We start from the raw sequence: 21,149 nt of genomic DNA on the forward strand, positions 1-21,149 counted from the left end.
CTCTGCTCCCAACTGCTTAATCAGCCATGGAAAAAAGAGGAGACTTTAGAAATGTTTAATGTTCTCTGATTACATGGGAGTAACGGGTAAACCTACATCAGCAAGGCTGGAGCAACAGATAGCCTGTCTTCCCCCTAGGTTTGGTTTTGTTTTTCGAGGCGGGGCATGAAGATGTGTTTGTTTTTTGCCCTTGGTTCTTAAGAGGGACTGAGGTGGGCTGTGGCAACTATGAGACTCATTTATTGTTATAAATATCACGGCTGGGGTGTAGATCTGCTCAGTTTATAAACTCCTGGGGCCCTTCCTCCGTGCATGCGTGGGACTCGGCCAGGCCTCAGGCCCTCCTCCTGGCAGGTCCCTCGGACTCCCGTATTCTGCTCACAGTCCAAGCAGCCACGCTTTCAGGATCCAGAGTGCCCCGTAGGCTGAGTACCGTCTTCGCTGCCGGCTCAGTAGAAGCAAGATTTTATTAGGCTTTATGAAAGTGAAACTTTTCTATCCTTGAATGCAGAACCTCAGGGGCTTTCTCAGGGCACAGTATAACATTTGCTTCTCTAGCTTCTTAAATATCTGAATCCAAATGTGATCGGGAATTAAGGTGGAGCAGGGAACGTTGGTATTCATGGCAGGGTGGAAGAATGTTTGCTTCTACCCATCTGGAATGTTTAGAGCCCTATCTCTGGCTATAGGGAAGTTCCGCTTTGAGCTGACTCACAGCCACGTATTCTCTGATTCCTTCAATAAACATCTACTGAGAGACTGCTTTGCTCCAAGTGTTGTGCTGGGCTCTGGTGAGTGAAAAAATGTGCTCTCCCCACATTCATGAAGCTTACTGTCTGCATAGGGGTGCTTCTCAGGTGGCTCAGTGGTAAAGAATCTGCCTGCCAATCAGAAGATGCGGGTTCGATCCCTGGGTCGGGAAGATCCCCTGGAGAAGGAAATGGCAACCCACTTCAGTATTCCTGCCTGGAGAATCCCATGGACAGAGGAGCCTGGCAGGCTACAGTCTAAGGGGTGACAAAAGAGTCAGACATGACTTGGCAACAAAACAACTGTCTGAACGAGAAAGCCAAGACCGAACAGACAAACGAGTCAATATATGATCACGATTGGAGAGATGAGTCATTAGTGTGGGGAAGGAGAAAGCTGGAGAGGATGCCAGTTACGCCGAGGTTTAAAGGATGAGAAGGGGCCAGTCCGGTGAAGAGGCTGGGGCAAGAATACAAGTCCTGAGGCTGGAGATGCTTCGACATCTTCCAGGCACTGAAAGTTGCCGTGTGGGCTTGGAGGGTGGCGGGGGATCAGGACCGTGGCTCTAACGAAGTGAGAGGCTGGACAGTGTGGGGCCTCAGGGGGTGTGGTCAAGAACAGGGACTTTATCCTCTGCAGTAAGGAACCCGTGCAAGGCTTGAAGTCACAAATGACATTTTCCTATTTGAACGTTGTAAAAAAAGATGGCTCTGGCTGCTGGATGGAGATGAGATCACCAGGGGGAAGAGTGGATGCTCAGGGTCCCGTGGGTGGTCCCCACTGTTGTCCTGGCTAGAGAAGATGGCCACGGCGGTGGCAAGGGGGCGGGATGAAAGGGCTTATTCAAGACACGTTTTGAAAGGTAGCCGGATACACCCGCTGGTAAAGTGCATGCCAGGCAGGAATTTGTGATGAACATGAATGGCTCTATGCCACCGAGTTCCTACAGTTGGTCAGCCTCTACCTGTGACCCCTGTGTCCTCCCACAGGGGAGCATCTCTCGATTCCTGGGGCTGACCCCCCAGGGTGTTCATCTTCTCACCGAGCAGACAGTTTGGAACCGTTCATGGCAGTCCCCCCAGGAAGGACGGAGTGGGGGCTCCGGGATTCCCAGCCTCCCTGCCCCCCATGCTATTCCTTCTCCGGCCTCGGTTTCCCCAGCTCCTCTCAGCGTGACCGACCCTTCCTTCCCCTCCCCCACCGACAGCCCTTCCTCCAGCCACCACTCCGGAGATCCCCGAGGTCTGCAGGATAATTGAGCTCGAGCCTTTAGTTAAAGACCAGGGCCAGTAGGTAGCTGATTTCCTGTCCTCGGGGTGGACGCCTGACAGGTTCCCGTGATGGGGGCTGAGGAGGGAAGGGAAGGAGGTGGAGTGACTGATAATTAAGGCAACCTGCGGGCCCCAGTCTGGTCCAGTGGCCCAAGAGGGGTCCTCCCGGTGGGGGCCCACTCAGGGGGCATGTGTGCACCTCTGGAAGGTAGACAGGCTTTTTGCTGATGCTGGAGGTAGGGCAGTGGGTGGGAGGAGGGGCAGGGATTAATTGCTTGGACAGGATATTCTCAGTGCCCGGCTTGGGGTTGAATTAACTTCCAAGAAAACATCTACTCTACCCGCCTTTTCCCTTGGAGAGGCAACAACAGGCTGAGTCCCTCCATCTGTGTCTCTCCCGCTCTCCGCATCCTCGGGAACCATGGTGGAATCTATAAACAAATGTTGCCAAAATCAAGGTGGACCCTCTCCCAGGTGGGCTGGGGAGCAGAGGACGGGGCGAAAATCAATGTTTTTGTTTCCCTGAAACACTCACACACGCATACCCCCACACACATACATACAGACACCTCCATCCCAACCAAAACCAGATGAATATTTTAACACCCGAGCATTTTGTTCAAGCCAGGAGCACACCGCATTCTCTTGGCAAGGCCAGAGAATGACCTGAAAACCTGAATATTTCAGGGAACAAAAGGTCCTCGGGTCTGCTTTCCCGAGAAGGGCCTCGATCCAGGGTTGTTTGAAGGCCGCATGGTTCGGGGCGCGGGAGGCAGCCGGAGGGGTTTTGGCTGCTACTCCTCCCCATCCAGGGCCACGAGCTGTGGGAGCCCCTGCCCTGCTGCCTGGCACCAGGCAGCCGCGTGGAGCCACGAGCCCCCCCATCTTGCCCTGCCCCCCGCCCCAGCCGCCAGCCAGGCGGAGAGGAGCAAGGAAGCTGGAGGGAGGGCGGGCGAGAGGCGCAGGGGCTGGGAGATGGAGAAACAAACTCTATTTTCTGCTTGTCTGTGGCGGGAGGGCTCCCGCGGCCCACGGGCTCGCAGAGTGAAGCAATTTCAGACAAGGATGAGTGTCTGTTTTTCCCTGGAGCGGAGACGAAAAACCCCGAAAGCCCTCGGTTTCTCTTCCCTTAATATCCTGTTCTGGAAAGTGCTGTGCGAGGAGATGGAGGAAATGAAGAAGAGGCTTCACGAATGCAAGAGGCCCTTCCCCAGCTCAGACAGCAAGATGGGGCAGCCTGGCTGGGGCTGGAGAGAGGCCGCCTCCCGGGGAGGAGAGGGGCTTGTGGCTGATGGGGGTGAGGGGTCCCGGGCAGGCAGCCACTTGCAGACAGAGATTCAGATTCCCGTCCCGTCCCAGGGGCTGTTTGCTGGGACTGGTGCCACCTGGGTGGCGTCACAGGCCGTGGACAGTGGCATGCCCGGCTCCCTGCCCGGAGAGGCAGCGGGTGGGGGGTGGTTAGGAATCTTGTTGCTTTGTCTCTGTAGTTCCTGCCCTCCCAGAGCTCCTGGTGTTAATGCTGTTCCTCCCAATGCCCGCGCCGGGACCCCATCCCTCCTGCTATCTCTTCCCCTCCATGATCTGTGCCAGGCCCGTGTCCCGGCCAAGCAGGTACAGACCTTGACTGTGATCTGAGTGCAGTTTCAGGACTAGCCCTGGTCCAGGGTGGCTGGGAGCTGGGTCTCTACTGGCAAATAGAAACCAGAGACCTTATGCCTTAGAGGGGCCGCTCTCGCCCACTGTGGGGGAAGGACAAAGAAAACTGCTCCTACAGCGGGGCCGTCATCGGGGGACAGAAGAAACCCCCTCCCTAACAAGGACAGCTGGGGACTGCCGGGGGCTGCTGACAAGACTTCCAGCCAAACCCCTAAGTCACTTGCGGGTCTTGGCCTCCCTGTACTTACCTGCTGCACGATCTGCCAGGCGTGGGACTGCCCTGCCACTACTTTTCCAACATTGCACCCCACTTCCCTTGAGTCTCGGCACAGCTCATGTGGGGTACCAGCCCTCCCTTTCTGTTTCTGGAGATTCTGGCCTCTAGGGGCCTTGGCCTCTATTCAACCAGATGGTTGAGAACATGGACTCTGCCTGGGTTTGCGTCTCTGTTTTGCTCCCTATGAGCCAGCGGGGTGACTGCGGGCAAGTCATGGCAGCTCTGTGGGGTAGGATGGTAGTGATGGTGGTACCGCCCCCTTCAGGTGGTCCTGAGAATTCAACAAGCTAAGTAAGGAACCTGCTTAGAACTGTGTGACACCGAGTGGTAATGAGTGGATAAAGGTCTGATGTTATGATTGCTGTGGTTACACATCATCCCCATTCCTGGAGACAGCTCAAAGTGCCCCTCCTGCAGAGAGCCTTCTCAGCTGGCCTGCTCCCAGGTCTCATTGTCTGCCTGGGTGGTTTGGTACTCAGTCACTTATTGCTTTACTGTCTGTCTATCTGTGTGGTCTCTAGGGGGTGTTGAGTAGAACTGGGTTTCTGATGGGCTGGTGGCCAGTTTACTGAGGGCTGACCATGGATTAGGGGTTGCCATGAGCCAAGTCCCTTTAGCCAGAAGCTTGACGGACTACCGAGTCCCCAAGTTTGTGACATTGTGCCCACCCTAATGAGTGAAAGACGCTCAGTCGTGTCCAGCTCTTTGCAACCCCATGGACTATACAGTCTTTGGAATTCTCTAGGCCAGAATACTGGAGTGGGTAGCCTTTCCCTTCTCTAGGGGATCTTCCCAACCCAGGGATTGAACCCAGGTCTCCCGCATTGCAGGTGGACTCTTTACCAGCTGAGCCACAAGGGAAGCCCACTCTCATGTCCAGGATAAAACAATAAATAAAATAATAAATGATCCCCTTTATTATTGGTAGTAAGCTTAGTTGCACTGTGTCTAATATTAAGTGGACTTGATTCCCCCAGGGCCCAGGGTGACTGGCAATGCCCAGCCCAGCCCAGCCCAGCTTGCACGCTTGCCTGTGTGTCCCTGGTCGCCACAGTGAGCCCACCCAGAACCTTAGATGGCAACAGTTCTCCCTTGTCCACTGGTTAGGTGCCTGTGGACAGGTGCCACTTCCTGCCCCATGTTCCCACAGCGGCTGTCTTGCTACATAGTAGGTGCTCAGTGATGGCCACAGGGAACCTGATGAGGGCCAGGGGGCGTTGGCTGCTTCTGACAGCTTCCTTCAGAGAGCAAAAGTGATTTCTTGTTCTATGGCTGGGCATGGAATTTGAGAAGCCAGATGGGTAGGGTGAGAATATTGGTCTCTGAAATAGTACCCCCTTCTGTTTCTCTCCTGGGAGTTGGGGCTACCACCTGGGGTGATGGTCTGAGGGCCAGGAGAGAGCCAGGGCCACCAGCCCAAGACTGAGCTGCAGGAGGAGGCCCAGCACTCCCAGGCTTCGCTTGGCTTCTCCGGTCTAATGATGCAGGGTGCTGGCCTAGGCCTTCCCTGGGCCCTGCCTCCCAGAGCCTCGCCCCTTACCAGTAGCATCTGCATCACCTAGGAGTGTGCTGGAAACACAGCATCCCAGGCCTTACCCCAGCCCTACTGAACTGGAACCTGCATTTTTAAGAGTCCCTGGCGATTCACATACTTACCAAGTTTGAGAAGCTCTGGCCTAGAAGACAGTTCATGCAGGGCCAACACCAAGAAAGGACAGTGCACTTGCTAAAAGCACGCCCACCTGGCTCCCCAGCCTAGCTCCCTGGTGCTAGCAGGGCACCTGGCAGGGAGAGCCTCTCTTGGCTTTGGTATCCTCCTGAGTAAAGCAGGGATCATACTAATAGTTGGGCCTTTCTACTTGGGCTGCTGAACATGGATCCCATGTAATAACATATAACATGGGTTTGGTCCTTTAGCACACAGCCCAGGTATAGTGAGCACTGGATAAACACAATGTTAGCTGCTTTAAGAATGAGAGAGAGAAGGGGGCTGCGGCGACTGGAAGGAAAAAACACTATGATTTGTGACGCTACTCTTGCACTGGGCTTGTTTAGTGGAGCTTAACTCAGGAGCTAAATACCAGCTAGGCCTCCCTGTAGAATTATTACATGGAGTAGCAGGGAAAGGGGAAGCCAGAGTTAATGCTTGTGATAGCAATTTTTTTTAATTTGAAAAAAAAAAAGGTGTTAAAAGCAAGTAAAACCCCTGGTGATCGCAAATGAATTGCCTAAGTTCTCTTAGCAGATCCACTTTCCTGAGTGATGGTTGTGTTTGCGGGAATGGGTGGCTTTTCCTTTCCTAAGGCGGGAGCAGTGGGGGCCGGTGATAACTCCTGGCTCGGACTCCCACCGGCGTGCTCCACGTGGGGGGAGCCACGCCCATGACGAGTAGGGAGGAGGCACTCCGTGGGCAGGGCTGGGCATCTGGGCCTCCTGGCAGCTTAAATGCCTCCGATTAGCAAGTCGGGCGGGAAGAGGTGCTAAAAAGAATCCTTCCCGCCTCCTCCACTGGCATGTTTTGAAGGGAGTTCAGTTATGAGACTATTAAAATGTTATTTTGATAATTAAGCCCACAGCTGTTCTGAGGGCGGCAGGGGCAGGCGGCGCGCAGGCGGCAGAAGGCACGGTGCTCTCACAGGCTCGGAGAGAGACGGAGAGAGAGAAAGAGGGGGCTGGGCGGGAGCACCGTGGAGGGAGGATGGACTCAGAGATGACTGCAGGGCTGTGGGGGGCCCCTTCTATCTGTCTTGAGCTTGTCCCTGGGTGCCCTGATGGGACAGCGCTCCAGGAGGCCCCATGCATGGGGCAGGGTGAGCAGCCCCCAGGTGGGATACCTACCAGGTTTCAGCACAGACTGTCGGGGAAGTAGCCCACAGGGATGCCTAGATAAGTGCATCTCAGAGTTTCCAAGACCAGCAGCATCAGTGTCACCTAGAAATTTGCTAGAAAGGCAGGATCTTGGCCCCACCCAGACCTACTGAACTGGAAACTCTGGGGTGAAGACAAGCAATCTGTGTTCTAATGGATCCTCCAGCTGATTCCAGTGCTTTCTAAAGTTATAGAACCACTGTCCTTCAAGGTCACCTGGCAAGTATCACTCAGCTTGCAAATGAAACCTTATAGGTTGGCGAGGCTTGGCTTATAAGGCGTGAGTGAGGGCATGAGTGAGGGCAGGGGGGATAGAGGGTACGCAGGCATCCCAGACCCAGTCCTGTTCCTTTGTTGTACTGAATGACACAGAGGTGTCCAGAGAGGGGAAGGGCCTGGTGTGAGGCCACACCATAAGTCAGAGCAAAACTGGAATTAGTAAGCAGCCAGGCTTCCCTGGTGGTGCAGACTGTAAAGAATCAGCCAGCAATATGGGAGATTCTAGTTCGATCTCTGGGTTGGGAAGATTCCCCTGGAGAAGGGAATGGCAACCCACTCCAGTATTCTTGTCTGGAGAATCCCCTGGACAGAGGAGCCTGGTAGGCTACAGTCCATGGGGTCGCAAAGAGTCAGACACGACTGAGCGACTAACATTGCTCTCTTGATTTCAGAGAGTCAGAAATCTGAATGTTAGACTTTCAGATTAGACTATCTCTGTTAGACTGTCACTCTGAATGCTGAGGGCAGGGCTCGGACAGAAAAGCTTTCAGTTGGAAGTTATGAGTAAGCTAAGGGGAGGCACACACATCCATCTACCCATTCATGCACCCACCCACCCACCCATCCATGTATCTACCTGTCCACTATGCGGCCTCTTATCCCCCTTCCTTCCCTCCTGCCTTCTGTCATCTCTCATCCTTCACTTCTCACCTTGGCTGCCTGATCTCAGACTTCAGGCTCCAGAAACACAGCTGAGATCAGTGGCAGTAGCTTCCTTGTGATCCCTGTACTTTCAGATTTCCTGAAAGAGGTCCAACCACCATCCTTCCTGCAGCTTTCCCAGAGTTGTGAAGAGCTCTTAATTCCCTGTATTAAATCCCTTCCTATTTGCATGACTAGAGTGCTGACCGCTTTCCTAAAGGTACCATGACAGATAATGGGACCTGGTCCACAAGCTTCCACTGGAAACCCTAGGGCAGTAGAACTTGATATAGATGTTCCCTAAGCCCCTCAGAGCAGTTGTGATGGGACCTTTGTAATTGTTGTACCCTTGGCTTTGGGAATTGAGAGCTCTTCAAGCTCCACATATCCGTGCATCCATCCAAGTGTTCAAGTGGCCATGTACTCACTCATCTGTTTATGCATCCATCCCCACCCATTCATCCTCTATCCATTTCATTACTCCTCTATCTACCCCACCTTTGGCTTCCCAGGTGGCTCAGTGGTAAAGAATCCACCTGCCAATGAAGGAGACGCAGGAACTGCAGGTTTGATCCCTGGGCTGGGAATATCCCCTGGAGTAGGAAATGTCAACCCACTCCAGTATTCTTCCCTGGAAAATTCCATGGACAGAGGAGCCTAAGGGGCTGCAGTCCATGGGGTCACAAAGAGTCGGACACGGCTGAGCACACAGTCATGCATACGCACTCCCAGCTTTATGAAGAGCCTACTATGTACCAGGCCTTTTCTGTCATTCTCAGTCATAGAAGTTTTCATATCATTTTATATCTGGTCACATGAGCTGGCCATGTTCTTCAAGATACTGTTCAGATGAGACCCTGACAGTGATCTAGTCCACCCACAGCTCTGCATAAGTCCTTCTCTCCCTTCCCTTCTGGTGCCAGGCGTCCTCCCCATTGTGCCTTGTGAGGAGGCTGGACTTCCTGCTATCCACTCCATCCACACTCCCGTCTGTGTCCCTCTGAGCTGTGATAATGCTAAATCACCTGGTCTCTGCTCAGCCAGCTTCTCCTAGCTCTGTGCTGTGATTCATGTTCTGGAAGTGTGCCACACCAAATCATGCCACTTCTCCACTCGGAAGACTTCAACAACTCCTCACTGCCTATAGCACAAAGCCCACAATTTTGTTCTGACATTGGTTGTAGTCCATGCTTGTTCCCAGTCTATTCCTCAACCTTAAGACCCTCTGGTTCCCAACCTGTGCTCCAGCCTGAGCAGGTAATTTGCTGTCTCCAGACACCTTGACACAGTTTTGCACATGCTGTTCTCCTTGTCCAGAATGCCTTCACCATCATGATACTCCTTAATCCTCCATGGAAACCCTTCCCACACTCTGTGCCTCGCTCTAGTATCCCCCACTCCCCGCTCCACCTCACTCCTGAGATCTGCTTCCGTTTTCTGCTAGGGTGGGATGTCCTTCTGCAGAACTCTGTGTTGTCTCTAGTCTCACATCATCACGCGTCTGGCTCTTGTTTGCAAGGCTCATGCTCAAGTGGGTCGCAGGCCATAGCAGGTCTGCCTCATCTTCAGCACAGCTGGCTGCACGGAACCTGACACACAGTAGGTACTGCTTTGGAAGTGGACAAATTCATCAGTTAGTTTCATTTGCCTAAGATGCATGTTATGAGTGAAAGACCTAGAAAGCCCTATTGGGGCTGACTTTGGTTAAAAGGCCTTAAACCTTGTTGTTTCCACCACGGAACACACAGGACTTGGCACATAGTAGGTGCTCACTAAATATTTTTTGAATGAACCAGAACGTTCATCCTCCTCTTTAATATTGTTTGTGATTTCAAAATATTGACCAGATAAAGCAGGAAATAATATTATACATTCAGAAAGCAAATTGCCCCATGAGGTGCTGGTCTCCCAGGATTGCAACCACCTGCTGACTTGTTAGTGTGTGTGGACTGCTGATTCTAGTGGGAGGGGCCGAGTCTTTTTCATTTCTGAACCCCCAGCGCCTGGCACAGAACCTGGCATCCTCTTTGCTGTTCTGGAATTATTCTGTTCCCCCCACTCCTAACTTGTTGTCTATGTTGGACTCGATGAGGCCTTCTGAATGTGACTCCCTGTCGCCCTTAGGTAGAGACCCTCAGTACAGCCACCAGGCCCAACCAAGTCAGCACCTCCGCCTGCCCCATGCACACCAGCTTGTCTCTGAACTTGCCCCCACTCTGTCCCCATTCCAGCCACAATGGCCTTCTCTCTCCTCTCCCAGGGGCAGGCCTTTGGGTAGCCCGTCCCCCTGCCTTGGGGAGTCCCACCTCCTATTTTGCTCTAGCCCTCGCTGCTCTGAATGCTGTGCTTGCTGCTGTTCTAGCCAGCTCCCTCTACCCTCATGTGCCTCCACCCCTCAGGTTGCACGGAGGTGGTATCTCATTGCATCCAGTGATGAATGTCTTCCTTTCTTCTGGACTGTGAGCTCCACGTGGGCAAGTGCCTCCAAGACCTCCTCCATACTGCAGACTTCTGATACGTCCTTACTGAATGAATGAATAAAAAAGATAGGCAGCAGATTTTCAGTAAATGTTTAATGAATGAATATATGAATGGCACATAGTTATTATTGTTGTTCAGTCACTAAGTCGTGTCCAACTCTTTGCCACCCTGTGGACTGCAGCATGCCAGGCTTTCCTGTCTTTCACTATCTCCCAAAGTTTGCTCACATCCAACCATCTTACCCTCTGTCACCTGCTTATCCTCCTGCCTTCAATCTTTCCCAGCATCAGGGTCTTTTCCAATGAGTCGGCTATTTGGATCAGGTGGCCAAATTATTGGAGCTTCAGCTTCAGCATCAGTCCTTCCAATGAATGTTCAGGTTTGATTTCCTTTAGGATTGACTGGTTTGAGGTCCAAGGGACTCTCAAGAGTCTTCTCCAGCACCACAATTGTAATGCGTCAATTCTTCAGCACTCAGCCTTCTTTATGGTCCAGCTCTCACATCTGTACATGACTATTAGAAAAACCATAGCTTTGACTATACGGACCTTTGTTGGCAAAGTGACGTCTCTGCTTTTTAACATGCTGTCTAGGTTTGTCTTAGCTTTTCTTCCAAGGAGCAGCAAATGTTTGTTGAATAAACAAACAGGTGACTATTAAAGGATGCTCAGTGCCTTCCTGGGAAAGCCCTGGCCAATTAGAGTCCCTCCAGATAAGGGAGAGTGTGTATCTGTCCTTTTAACCTCCTGTGCTCATCCCATCAGCTCCAGGAGACTTTTCACAGCCATGTCTCTGACCCTCTTGCCTGCCTCTTGCTCAGCAGTCACAACCAGGAGCAGTGTGAGGGGTAGAGACAGTGGCCCTGGAAGCCACTCCTGACACAGCTGTGGTGCAGGTCGGGGATGGGGAATGTGGTGGGGGGTGGCTTTCGGATAAGAAGCAAAGTGAAGCCTGCCTGGGCCTCAGGCCCCTGGTGTCACAACTGTCTCTGCACTTGTATAATCCTTTCAACTCTGCAGCCGTCTGGTCCGGCCCTAATCTGGAAACATCTTCCAGAACATCTGTTTTCCTCCTCAATCGATACACTCCCCAAAGAGGGCTAACTTGCAAAATATTATATATAACATCAAACATGCTATCTGAATTCAATTAAGTGATTTGGTTGGAGTTTGTGGTAATTAAGCATACGTTTTGGAGCAAATTGTAGCAAACTATTTCATTATTTATTAACAGGAACCTCACTTGACTCCCCATGAGCTTGAAAAAAGAGAGAGAAGAGGGACAAAAATAAATAGTCAAGTAACCCCCTACTCAGATGACATGATTTACTGGAACCATTACGGGCTTTGATTTCCAGCTCTCTTGTACTCTGTGACCACAGCGAAATCACTTAACTTCTCTGAGCCTCAGCCTTCCCATTTGTAAAGTGGGGATAGTAATACCCATGTCATAGAGCTGATGTGAGGATTAAATGAGATCATGAATGAAAAATCATAGTTCCCAGCAGTTTTCTTTAAAGGGTCACCATGGCATAGAGGTACACTGAGGCTGGATGATTTATGTCCCATTGCTCAGGGCCTTTTATTTTTACCAAGTGCGTGTTAGTCACTCAGTCGTGTCTGACTCTTTTCAACTCCTTAGGGTATCTGCCGCCAGGCTCCTCTGTCCATGAATTCTCCAGGCAAGAATACTGGAGTGGGCTGCCATTCCCTTCTCCAGAGGATCTTCCCAACCCAGGGATCAAACCCAGGTCTCACACTGTAGGCAGATTCTTTACTGCCTGAGCCGCCTGGGAAGGCTGGGTCTCAAAGGCATCTCAGAATGATCTTTCTTCCCAGCATATTTTCTGGGAGCACGGGTGAGGAGCTTTTGTTGTATTTTGCTTCCCTGTCACTTTCAGTCCATGGCTGAAGACAGCTCAGAAGGAGAGAAGGGGCAGTGCGCAGGCTGGCTTCTGGTCCTGGCCGGCCCTGCAGCAGACTTGGGTCCTTTGGGCCTATGCTTGATTCTTTCTCTGTAAACTGGGATAATAAGAATTACTACCCTTCTCCTAGGATTAAGTGATTTAATAAATGGCAAGCACTTAAACAGTACCTGATACATAGTAAGCACACAATACATGTTGGGTTTTGTTATTCATGTATTTAAGTTTTCAGTTTAGAAAGGCTCATTTAAATTGCTGGTTTTTTCTGTAGTCACTTCCCTTGTCAGGCTGGGGACATTCACAGCCGCTGTGACAATGATAGTAGTTGCCTCTTATCAGGTGCCTCTGTGTGTCATAGAAAGCCCAGAGCAGGTACTTCACAACCATTTTTCATGATTGTCATAACAAGCTTCCTATTACTTGTATCTTCAAGGTTTAAGAACTTTTTAAAACATAATTTTATTTATTTATTGGCTGTGCTGGGTCTTCACTGCTGCTCAGGCTTTTCTCAAGTTGCTGCGAGCCGTACTCTCTAGTTGCGGTACATGGGCTTCTCATTGCGGTGGCCTCTCTTGCTGTGTAGCACAGGCTCTAGGACATCGTGGGCTTCAGTAGTTGTGACTCCCGGGCTCTAGAGCACAGGCTCAGTAGTTGTGGTGCAAGGGCTTAGCTTCTACGCAGATCTGAGATAAATCTGCTTCCCAGATCAGGGATTGAACCCGTGTCCCTTGCATTGGCAGGCAGATTCTTTATCACTGAGCCACCAGGGAAGCTGTGAAATGGAGGGCTCAATGTCACCCAGCAGAGGCCATATAGGGAACCAGAACACTTGGGAGCTGGGTTTTGTACCCAGGCATGTGGGACTCCAACGCTACTCTCTTTTTACTTGCCATGCCAGCACTCAGGAAGGCACACCTTCTCACCCTGACCCTTGTTGGGCATCTGCTCTGTGCAGACCATGCTCTCATCTACAGTCTCATGGGGTTGTATACAGGTCTGGAAAGTCTCTACTGTGCTCTCCGCGCCCCCCGCCCACCGTGGGGAGCAGTCTTACCCTTAGCAGCTCCCTTCTCCAGGAAGCCCATAAAAGTTCACACAGGACAGGCTCATTGCCTGGGTTAGGAGGCTGTTGTCGTATAGATCAGAAAAAATGGTACCTAAAGTGGGGTGCTGGGAGGTGGAGGGGAGTGGGTGTGTTCTGAAGAAATTATCGCTCATCAGTGGTATGCACAGTAAAAGCTAGGGGAGTGACTCAGAAGGTTTGGACATGGGAAGCCCTGTGACCATCTGTGGGGACTACAGGAGGAGGCTGTGATGAGGTCCCTGCCTTCAAGGAGATCCCTGTGTGTTTTGGGACACGAGGCCTATGGCCCACAGGGGCTCAAGCAGCGTGACCTCCAATACCAGTTCTTCCACCATCTGGCAGGTTGTGAATTTCAGTGTTCAGGAGTGGCCATCAGGGACAGAACTGGGGGTGGCAGGTGTTTGGGAACCATCAGTGAACCCAAAGGATTTGCCTGAGCAGGGAATGTTGTATTCATTCAGGCATTAGTTCAGTCCATCATTGTACTTGATACTATAGGGCAGGGGAAGGGAGGGAGAGAGACAGACTCTGGGAGGAATTAAAGCTTTGAGAAGCACATTTGTCAGGACTTTTTTGAGCTGTCTGGACGTCGAGAGTCGGGACCTTGCCTTATACTGGCTTCAGAAGGAACCAAGGAAATGGGTTCACTGGCCTGAAAGGGTAAATTCTCAAGGCCCACGTGCACCCACTATCTGGACATGGCTTCGCCAGGTAGAGAAAAATGGCCACCAATCCCTCCAGACTTACATCATTTTAACTCAACAACCTCAGGGGCAAGAGTCTTTTATCCTTAATCTGAAGGTTGGCTTGATTGGCCAGCTCTGGGTCACATGCTCATCCCTGAACCAATTAGTTTATTCAGAAGCATGGGATACTCTGATTGGCCAGACCTGGGTCACATGCTCATCTCTGAACCAATTAGTTTATCTAGAAGAATGGGATACTCTGATTGGCCAGGCCTGGGTCACATGCTCACCCCTGAACCAATTAGTTTATCCAGAAGCATGGGATACTCTCATTGGCCAGGCCTGAGTCACATGCTCACTTCAGTTCAGTTCAGTTCAGTTCAGTCGCTCAGTCGTGTCCGACTCTTTGCGACCCCATGAATTGCAGCACGCCAGGCCTCTCTGTCCATCACCAACTCCCGGAGTCTACCCAAACCCATGTTCATCCAGTCGGTGATGCCATCCAACCATCTCATCCTCTGTCGTCCTCTTCTCCTCCCGCCCCCAATCCTACACAGCATTAGGGTCTTTTCCAATGAGTCAACCCTTCGCATGAGGTGGCCAAAGTATTGGAGCTTCAGCTTCAACATCAGACCTTCCAATGAACACCCAGGATTGATTTCTTTTAGGATGGATTGATTGGATCTCCTTGCAGTCCAAGGGACTCTCAAGAGTCTTCTGCAACACCACAGTTCAAACGCATCAATTCTGCGGCGCTCAGCTTTCTTCACCGTCCAACTCTCACATCCATACATGACCACTGGAAAAACCATAGCCTTGACTAGACGGACTTTGGTTGGCAAAGTAATGTCTCTGCTTTTAAACATGCTATCTAGGTTGGCCATAACCTTCCTTCCAAGGAGTAAGCGTCTTTTAATTTCATGGCTGCAATCACCATCAGCAGTGATTCTGGAGCCCAAAAAAGTAAAGTCTGACACTGTTTCCACTGTTTCCCCATCTATTTCCCATGGAATGATGGGACCAGATGCCATGATCTTAGTTTTCTGAACGTTGAGCTTTAAGCCAACTTTTTCACTTTCCTCCTTCACCTTCATCAAGAGGCTCTTTAGTTCTTCTTCACTTTCTGCCATAAGGGTGGTGTCATCCGCATATCTGAGGTTATTGATATTTCTCCTGGCAATCTTGATTCCAGCTTGTGTTTCTTCCAACCCAGCGTTTCTCATGATGTACTCTGCATATAAGTTAAATAAGCAGGGTGACAATATACAGCCTTGACGTACTCCTTTTCCTATTTGGAACCAGTCTGTTGTTCCATGTCCAGTTCTAACTGTGCTTCCTGACCTGCATACAGGTTTCTCAAGAGACAGGTCAGATGGTCTGGTATTCCCATCTCTTTCAGAATTTTCCACAGTTTATTGTGATCCACACAGTCAAAGGCTTTGGCATAGTCAATAAAGCAGAAATAGATGTTTTTCTGGAACTCTCTTGCTTTTTCGATGATCCAGTGGATATTGGCAATTTGATCTCTGGTTCCTCTGCCTTTTCTAAAACCAGCTTGAACATCTGGAAGTTCACGGTTCACGTATTACTGAAGCCTGGCTTGGAGAATTTTGAGCATTACTTTACTAGCATGTGAGATGAGTGCAGTTGTACGGTAGTTTGAGCATTCTTTGGCATTGCCTTTCTTTGGGATTGGAACGAAAACTGACCTTTTCCAGTCCTGTGGCCACTACTGAGTTTTCCAAATTTGCTGGCATATTGAGTGCAGCACTTTCACAGCATCACCTTTGAAGATTTGAAATAGCTCAGCTGGAATTCCATCACCTCCACTAGCTTTGTTCGTAGTGATGCTTTCCAAGGCCCACTTGACTTCACATTCCAGGATGTCTGGCTCTAGGTGAGTGATCACACTATCGTGATTATCTGGGTCGTGAAGATCTTTTTTGTACAGTTCTTCTGTGTATTCTTGCCACCTCTTCTTAATATCTTCTGCTTCTGTTAGGTCCATACCATTTCTGTCCTTTATTGAGCCTATCTTTGCATGAAATGTTCCTTTGGTATCTCTAATTTTCTTGAAGAGGTCTCTAGTCTTTCCCAATCTGTTGTTTTCCTCTAATTGTTTGCACTGATCGCTGAGGAAGGCTTTCTTATCTCTCCTTGCTATTCTTTGGAACTCTGCATTCAGATAAGAATATCTTTCCTTTTCTCCTTTGCTTTTCACTTCTCTTCTCTTCCCAGCTATCTGTAAGGCCTCCTCAGACAGCCATTTTGCTTTTTTGCATTTCTTTTCCATGGGGATTTTCTTGATCCCTGTCTCCTGTACAATGTCACGAACCTCTGTCCATAGTTCATCAGGCACTCTATCAGGTCTAGTCCCTTAAATCTATTTGTCACTTCCACTGTATACTCATAAGGGATTTGCTCTAGGTCATACCTGAATGGTCTAGTGGTTTTCCCTACTTTCTTCAATTTAAGTCTGAATTTGGCAATAAGCAGTTCATGATCTGAGCCACAGTCTGCTCCTGGTCTTGTTTTTGCTGACTGTATAGAGCTTCTCCATCTTTGGCTGCAAAGAATATAATCAATCTGATTTCGGTGTTGACCATCTGGTGATGTCCACATGTAGAGTCTTCTCTTGTGTTGTTGGAATAGGGTGTTTGCTATTACCAGTGCGTTCTCATGGCAAAACTCTATTAGTCTTTGCCCTGCTTCATTCTGTACTCCAAGGCCAAACTTGCCTGTTACGCCAGGTGTTTCTTGACTTCCTACTTTTGCATTCCAGTCCCCTATAATGATAAGGACATCTTTTTTGGGTGTTAGTTCTAGAAGGTCTTGTAGGTCTTCATAGAACCGTTCAACTTCAGCTTCTTCGGCGTTACTGGTCGGGGCATAGACTTGGATTACCGTGATGTTGAATGGTTTGCCTTGGAAACGAACAGAGATCATTCTTTCGTTCTTGAGATTGCTTCCAAGTACTGCATTTTGGACTCTTTTGTTGACCATGATGGCTACTCCATTTCTTCTAAGGGATTCTTGCCCACAGTAGTAGATATAAAGGTCATCTGAGTTAAATTCACCCATTCCAGTCCATCTTAGTTCGCTGATTCCTAGAATGTCAACGTTCACTCTTGCCATCTCCTGTTTGACCACTTCCAGTTTGCCTTGATTCATGGACCTAACATTCCAGGTTCCTATGCAATATTGCTCTTTACAGCATCGGACTTTGCGTCTATCACCAGTCACATCCACAGTTGGGTATCGTTTTTGCTTTGGCTCCATCCCATCATTCTTTCTGGAGTTATTTTCCACTGATCTCCATTAGCATATTTGGCACCTACTGACCTGGGGAGTTCATCTTTTAGTGTCCTATCCTTTTGCCTTTTCATACTGTTCATGGGGTTCTCAAGGCAAGAATACTGAAGTGGTTTGCCATGCCCTTCTCCAGTGGACCACATTCTGTCAGACCTCTCCACCATGACCCATCCGTCTTGGGTGGCCCCACACGGCATGGCTTAGTTTCATTGAGATAGACAAGGCTGTGGTCCGTGTGATCAGGTTAGCTAGTTTTCTGTAGTTTTAGTTTTAGTGTGTCTGCCCTCTGATGCCCTCTCACAACACTTACCGTCTTACTTGGGTTTCTCTTACCTTGGGCCTTGGGTAATTTCTCTTGCCACCGCCACCGCCGCCACCGGCCCCAGCCCCCGGCCCGGCCTAGGCCCTCTCGGCCGCCGCCCCCAGCTCCCGGCCCCCGGCCTGGCCTAGCCCTGTCGGCCGCCACCCCCAGCCCCCGGCCCCCAGCCCGGCCTAGCCCCTCTCGGCTGCCGCCCCCAGCCCCTGGGCCCCGGCCCGGCCTAGCCCCTGTCGGCCGCCGCCCCCGGCCCCCGGCCCCCGGCCCCCGGCCCGGCCTAGCCCCTCTCGGTTGCCGCCCCCGGCTCCCGGCCCCCGGCCCCCGGCCCAGCCTAGCCCCTGTCGGCCGCCGCCCCCGGCCCCCGGCCCCCGGCCCGGCCTAGCCCCTCTTGGTTGCCGCCCCCGGCTCCCGGCCCCCGGCCCGGCCTAGCTCCTCTCGGCCACGCTTCTGCGCCGAGCCGTCGCAGCCGCCTCGCTTTTGCGCCGAGCCGTCGCAGCCGCTTCGCTTCTGAGGGCAGAGCTAAGAGGTGGTGGTGGGGGTAGGGTCAAAGTCACCCTCTCATGGGGATTCCCCAAAGGACATCTGACTAGTTGTTCCCAGAAGGGAAAATAGACACCAGCTGGGGATAAAACCAAACTTCGCTTTAGGAGGAGTAAGGGCCACCTCTCCCCTGCAGGTCATGAGTCATTAGAGCTCTCAAGTGAGAGGTCAGAAGCTGGCCACCCACAGAGGGGTGGGTCCAGAGAAAGAAAGATCTTCTGAGTCAAGAAATGGTGAATTCTGGTGGAGACCATGTGGGCAGAGGCAGCCCCTTCATCCTCTCTAGTTTTCTGACATCTCATGCATTGATTTTCCTGCATCTGGACTGGATGTCCACTCTCTGCATCCTTCCTAGCTGTCCCTGGAGACCATTCCAGCATGAGAATGGGAGCTTTGCTCCAAGCCACCAGTGGTCTGATTCCTGTCTGGCCACCATGAACGGTGACTGAGATGGCAGGTCTTGCTTTTCTTTTTGAACCCTGTGGGCATCTGTCTAGCCTGGCTCTGTCTGGGTAGTGGATGGTGTTTTCTGGGCAGAAACCCAAAGCTCACCCCCGTTCCCTCTTTGTGGAACTGTTTGTCAGCATCATGGGGCATCGCTGTGGGAGCTTTGTACCTCCTTTTTCTCCCAAGAGGGAGACAGGTTGGTTTGGGAAATAAAAGGATCAGCTAGTGCCATCCCGGGTCACATCAAAGCCAGCTGAAGCCAGGTGAGCTAGCGCATCGCAGCTTCCCAGGTGTGGAAGTTCAGGTTGTCAGAGGCCTTGGCCTGAGTCCCAGCCTGGCTTTGACTTGCTGCATGGTCTTGGGATAAATCTCCCTTCCTTTCTGTGCCTCGGTTTCCTCATTTGTCCACACTGGAGCAAGAACACATTCCAGAGGTAAAAGTGTACACCTGAGTGATGTCATCAAGGTTGGTCCTATTTTTTCCTGTCCCTGGAGACCTCAAAACAACCTGTGACGTTTCCCAGGCAGCTGACTCTATCTTACCCTCTGTCTGTCTCCTTGTTGCATTTGGGGGGGCTTCACAACATGTCGCCCTCATTTTAGGACCAATGCTTCCACTTCTGTCTGCTGGGAGAGTCCCGGTGAGATCTGTACACTGGCTGCTCATCTGCTGCCTCCCACCGGGCCCTCCCCTGTCCTTCCTCTGGTCCTCCCCATCCTCCCCATCCTGTCCTCCCCCTGAGTCCTTCCTCCAGTCACCCCTCTTCCTCCTCCCTCTTCCTTCCCCCAGGCCTCCTCCATCCTCCCTGCTCAGTCCTCCCCACCTTTCTCCCCTATCAGCCTTCCCCCCAGCCCTCTCCCTCCCCTCTGGGTCCTCCCCTCCAGCCCTCCCCACCCAGGCCTCTCCCCTTCCTCTCAGTAGCCTTCTCTCGGCCTCCCCCACAGTCTCTGACCCTTCCCGCCCTCCCCTCATGCCCTCCCTCCGTCTCCGCCCCCCAGCCCTCCCCTGGCCCCCCCACCCTGCCTTCGAGGTGAAGCTGGTCGCTGCCACCACCTCCCAGTGCTGGCCGCTGAGCCATTAGCCTCACTTCTCACTGGCTGCACATCAGCACAGTAATCATTTTCAGATTTACAAGCATTAAATATTTTAATTTAATGCCTTGGCTCTCTTGTAATTCATGCACTTAATTATATGATAATTACTCAAATGAAAGAGATACAGCTGCTGCCATATCAGTTCTGAGAGAAGACTGGGTTTTGAGCCGGACTGAGTTTGGAAGGTGGACCCATCTCCCCTGCCTGCCCCCCCTCCAGCCCTTCTCTTCTCTGAATCACGTTGGCTGGAATGGCCCCTCCTCCTCCAACCAGTGCTGGAGCGTGGCTGGGGCTGGGGGGCCGGGTGATCTGCACCCATCTGCTCCAGGCCCAGGGTGTGGGGACTGCCCTGACTGATGACCCAGACTCCTGGCGGTGCTGCTCTGTGAGCAGAAATCTAATGGCCGATGAGCAGGGAGGGAGCCGCCTTGGGCTGTCCTTGGGTGGTAGAGGGGATGTCCCTCTCTGTGTGCCTGCTCTAGGGAGCAGGGGCTGTGAATGCCCTCCAGGCTCTGTGCCTGGTGCCGAAGCCGGGGAACCTGTCTCCTCCTTAGCGATTATGTCTGGGGGTGAGGGGTGAGGAGTGACTGCTCCTCAGAGCATCTCCACTGCAAATGGAGAGAGGGCTGGTCTTTGTCCATTGACCACCGAGGGGTCTGCAGAGACAGAGTGGGGTGGTGGTGGGTGGATGTGCTTTGTGGTGGGACCACCTTCCTTGTTCTAATGACCCTTTCCATCCTCTCCTCTCTCTCCCACTCATCCTTCCCCTTTCCTTTTTATTTTCCTATTTTTCTCCCTTTTTTTCTCTTTCCCTGTGGACATCTAAAATTGTATTTAATGCCTGACGGGTACTGGCTATTCTGTAGGAATGGGAACTATTCATATTTGGCAAGTGTTTCAACTCCTGCCTCCCCACCGTGTCTGTGGAGCCCGCTGGGTCCAGCGCTACTGAGTGGATCAACTAGAGGCGCTTTACAGTTGGCAGCACCGGCAGACTGAGAATCAGGTGGCGTTGCCTTGGGCCTGGCCTCCTTGGGTCTAAGGGAGCACAGCCCTTGGGAGGCCCCCTGCAAACCTGAACCTGCTTCCTTGGGGAGGAAAGCCCCTCCTCTCACCAAGCATCAAAACCAAGGGCCAGGCAGGGGAGTCCCGAGGTCCAGCCCTGGTGACGGGGTTCCATGGTGCTCTGGCCGAAGCTTGTGAAGAAGTTGAGTCAGGAGGGTAGAATTTCCAAGCTGGTGGGTTCAGGCTTCTGGAAGTGTCCTGGCTTTCAGGGTGAGGAAGTTCCTGTTGGAGAGGGGAAGACTTTAGCCTCTCTGGACCCTCACAGTTCCTAGGCATGGGAGATCAGGGCCGTGCATTTCTGCTGAAGTGCACGCTTGCACTGAAAAGGGTTACAAACGGTTCGCCCCGTATGCAGACAATTTTCAGCTAGCTTACAGCAGCTGCGGCGCCGTGCTGATAGATTAAAAGCAGCAACCAGCCCCAGAATGAAGTGTATTAGAACTCCTGCTGGGTCGA

At 51.7% G+C, this 21,149-nt stretch overlaps 1 protein-coding gene across 7 annotated transcripts in view; it reads left to right on the forward strand.

Annotated features, from left to right (window-relative positions):
* Positions 1–21,149, forward strand: part of ZNF423 (zinc finger protein 423) — a 469,528-nt gene that overhangs the window by 374,623 nt on the left and 73,756 nt on the right. The window lies entirely within an intron of this gene.

Source organism: Giraffa tippelskirchi, chromosome 7 (assembly GCF_054371585.1).
Source record: "Giraffa tippelskirchi isolate mGirTip1 chromosome 7, T2T-mGirTip1v1.2.pri, whole genome shotgun sequence".
In the NCBI taxonomy this organism is placed as follows: domain Eukaryota; kingdom Metazoa; phylum Chordata; class Mammalia; order Artiodactyla; family Giraffidae; genus Giraffa; species Giraffa tippelskirchi.